The sequence below is a fragment of the Coregonus clupeaformis genome, unplaced genomic scaffold (genome assembly GCF_020615455.1).
Source record: "Coregonus clupeaformis isolate EN_2021a unplaced genomic scaffold, ASM2061545v1 scaf2008, whole genome shotgun sequence".
Lineage (NCBI taxonomy): Eukaryota > Metazoa > Chordata > Actinopteri > Salmoniformes > Salmonidae > Coregonus > Coregonus clupeaformis.
The window spans coordinates 92501-96996 of record NW_025535462.1 but is presented as its reverse complement, the minus strand read 5'-3'; positions in this window follow the sequence as shown (position 1 = coordinate 96996).

Sequence of the window (4496 nt, the reverse complement as noted above, 5' to 3'; positions counted from 1 at the left end):
CAGGTTGTCTCCTCCTGGTCTAGAGGGTTATGTTAGGGTGATACTCTACAGAGACCTCTACAGGGTTGTCTCCTCCTAGAGGGTTATGTTAGGGTGATACTCTACAGAGAGATCTAGAGAGACAGACAGCGTTGACATCCGGGTTTTTATTGGTTCTTTCAGGATCAGGCTGTTTATTTTCTTATACATTTACATCATACAGCATCATTTACATTAATATAGTTCAAATAACATAATGTACACTAATATAGATCATACAACATCATTAGATATACCATGTTGCATACTTTAAATCTAAATCTAAAATGGCACCAATTTCCCTCTACAGAGCCCTGTTACCTTCATAGTGCACTACTTTAGACCAGAGCCCTGTTACCTTCATAGTGCACTACTTTAGACCAGAGCCCTGTTCCCTTCATAGTGCACTACTTTAGACCAGAGCCCTGTTCCCTTCATAGTGCACTACTTTAGACCAGAGCCCTGTTCCCTTCATAGTGCACTACTTTAGACCAGCCTTATTAAATAGCTTTGGGAGACTTTGGCCCAAAGTAATTGACTATAGTGTTAGAATAGTGCTCACTATAGGGAATAGGGTGACAACATCCACTCAGCCTATTGAGTCCACTGGTCTCACTCACACAGAACTACCCTACACCTTGACCTCTTTCTCCCCTCTCTCCAGATGACAGAACTACCCTACACCTTGACCTCTTTCTCTCCTCTCTCTCCAGATGACAGAACTACCCTACACCTTGACCTCTTTCTCCCCTCTCTCCAGATGACAGAACTACCCTACACCTTGACCTCTTTCTCCCCTCTCTCCAGATGACAGAACTACCCTACACCTTGACCTCTTTCTCCCCTCTCTCCAGATGACAGAACTACCCTACACCTTGACCTCTTTCTCCCCTCTCTCTCCAGATGACATAACTACCCTACACCTTGACCTCTTTCTCCCCTCTCTCTCCCTCACACAGAACTACCCTACACCTTGACCTCTTTCTCCTCTCTCTCCAGATGACAGAACTACCCTACACCTTGACCTCTTTCTCCTCTCTCCAGATGACAGAACTACCCTACACCTTGACCTCTTTCTCCACCCTCTCTCTCCCAGATGACAGAACTACCCTACACCTTGACCTCTTTCTCCCCTCTCTCTCCAGATGACATAACTACCCTACACCTTGACCTCTTTCTCCCCTCTCTCTCCCTCACACAGAACTACCCTACACCTTGACCTCTTTCTCCCCTCTCTCTCCCTCACACAGAACTACCCTACACCTTGACCTCTTTCTCCCCTCTCTCTCCAGATGACATAACTACCCTACACCTTGACCTCTTTCTCCCCTCTCTCTCCCTCACACAGAACTACCCTACACCTTGACCTCTTTCTCCCCTCTCTCCAGATGACAGAACTACCCTACACCTTGACCTCTTTCTCCCCTCTCTCTCCAGATGACAGAACTACCCTACACCTTGACCTCTTTCTCCCCTCTCTCCAGATGACAGAACTACCCTACACCTTGACCTCTTTCTCCCCTCTCTCCAGATGACATCCTGCTACTAGTGATGTCCGTCCGCCCGACAACCTGCCCCCTCTACCCCATCTCCTCCTCCCTTCTCCACACCATCTCTGGAGACCTTCTCCCATTCCTCACTGCACTGACTGCACTCAACCCTGACCACTGGCTGCATCCCCTCTGACTTCAAATGGCCCGAGTCGCTCCCCTCATCAAGAAACCAACACTCGACCCATATATACTATTATATTCATGTATAGATTATATATATCCCCATGTTAACATGCTATATATACTGTTATATTCATGTATAGATTATATATATATCCCCATGTTAACATGCTATATATACTGATATATTCATGTATAGATTATATATATCCCCATGTTAACATGCTATATATACTGTTATATTCATGTATAGATTATATATATCCCCATGTTAACATGCTATATACTGTTATATTCATGTATAGATTATATATATCCCCATGTTAACATGCTATATATACTGTTATATTCATGTATAGATTATATATATCCCCATGTTAACATGCTATATATACTGATATATTCATGTATAGATTATATATATCCCCATGTTAACATGCTATATATACTGTTATATTCATGTATAGATTATATATATCCCCATGTTAACATGCTATATATACTGTTATATTCATGTATAGATTATATATATCCCCATGTTAACATGCTATATATACTGTTATATTCATGTATAGATTATATATATCCCCATGTTACCATGCTATATATACTGTTATATTCATGTATAGATTATATATATCCCCATGTTAACATGCTATATATACTGTTATATTCATGTATCGATGATATACACTCACCGGACAGTTTATTAGGTACACGCCCCCTGTCACGAAAATGGATGGCTCTTACAGACACGTGGCTGTGGCTTGCTATATAAAGCAGGCATCGAGGCATTCAGTTACTGTTCCGACTGAATGTTAGAATGGGCAAAACTATGAGCTAGGTGCGCTGAATCCAGTATCTCAGAAACGGCCGCCCCCCTGGGCTTTTCACGCACAAAAGTGTCTAGGGTTTACCGAGAATGGTGCGACAAACAAAAACATCTAGTCAGCGGCAGTCCCGTGGGAGAAAGCAGCTCGTTGATGACAGAGGTCGAAGGAGAATGGCAAGAATTGTGCAAGCTAACGGGCGGGCCACAAACAGACAAGTAACGGCACAGTACAACAGCGTTGTGCAGAACGGCAACTCAGAACGCGTAACTCAGAACGCGTAACTCAGAACGGCAACTCAGAACGCCGTTCACTCATCAATGCTTATCACAAGAAGAAGCGGCTCCAGTGGGCACGCCATCACCAACACTGGACCACTGAGGGTGGAACAACACCACCTGGAACATGACAGGCCATCACCACCACTGGACCACTGAGGGTGGAACAACACCACCTGGAACATGACAGGCCATCACCACCACTGGACCACTGAGGGGTGGAACAACACCAGCTGGAACATGATAGGCCATCACCAACACTGGACCACTGAGGGGTGGAACAACACCACCTGGAACATGACAGGCCATCACCAACACTGGACCACTGAGGGGTGGAACAACACCACCTGGAACATGACAGGCCATCACCACCACTGGACCACTGAGGGGTGGAACAACACCACCTGGAACATGACAGTTCAGTTTACTGGAGGGGCCTGAACCGTCCCCAGACCTCAACCCAATAGAGCATCTTTGGGATGAGATGGAACGGGCTGTTCGCAGCATGATGTCCAGTACCTCCGTCCAATCTGCAGCAACGGGCTGTTCGCAGCATGATGTACAGTACCTCCGTCCAATCTGCAGCAACGGGCTGTTCGCAGCATGATGTACAGTACCTCCGTCCAATCTGCAGCAACGGGCTGTTCGCAGCATGATGTACAGTACCTCCGTCCAATCTGCAGCAACGGGCTGTTCGCAGCATGATGTACAGTACCTCCGTCCAATCTGCAGCAACTGTGTGATGCCATCGCGTCACCATGGACCAACATCCCTGTGGAATGTTTCCAACACCTTGTAGAATGCCCAGAAGAATTCAGACCGTTCTGGAGGCAAAGGGGGGTCCGACCCGGTACCAGATGGGTGTACCTAATAAACTGTCTATAAGGGGGGTCCGACCCATACTAGATGGGTGTACCTAATAAACTGTCTCTAAGGGGGTCCGACCCGTACCAGATGGGTGTACCTAATAAACTGTCTATAAGGGGGTCCGACCCGTACTAGATGGGTGTACCTAATAAACTGTCTCTAAGGGGGGTCCGACCCGTACTAGATGGGTGTACCTAATAAACTGTCTATAAGGGGGGTCCGACCCGTACTAGATGGGTGTACCTAATAAACTGTCTCTAAGGGGGGTCCGACCCATACTAGATGGGTGTACCTAATAAACTGTCTCTAAGGGGGGTCCGACCCGTACCAGATGGGTGTACCTAATAAACTGTCTCTAAGGGGGTCCGACCCATACCAGATGGGTGTACCTAATAAACTGTCTATAAGGGGGTCCGACCCGGTACTAGATGGGTGTACCTAATAAACTGTCTCTAAGGGGGTCCGACCCGTACTAGATGGGTGTACCTAATAAACTGTCTCTAAGGGGGGTCCGACCCGTACTAGATGGGTGTACCTAATAAACTGTCTATAAGTGGGGTCCGACCCGTACTAGATGGGTGTACCTAATAAACTGTCTCTAAGGGGGGTCCGACCCGTACTAGATGGGTGTACCTAATAAACTGTCTCTAAGGGGGGTCCTACCCGGTACCAGATGGGTGTACCTAATAAACTGTCTATAAGGGGGGTCCGACCCGTACTAGATGGGTGTACCTAATAAACTGTCTATAAGGGGGGTCCGACCCATACTAGATGGGTGTACCTAATAAACTGTCTATAAGGGGGGTCCGACCCATACTAGATGGGTGTAC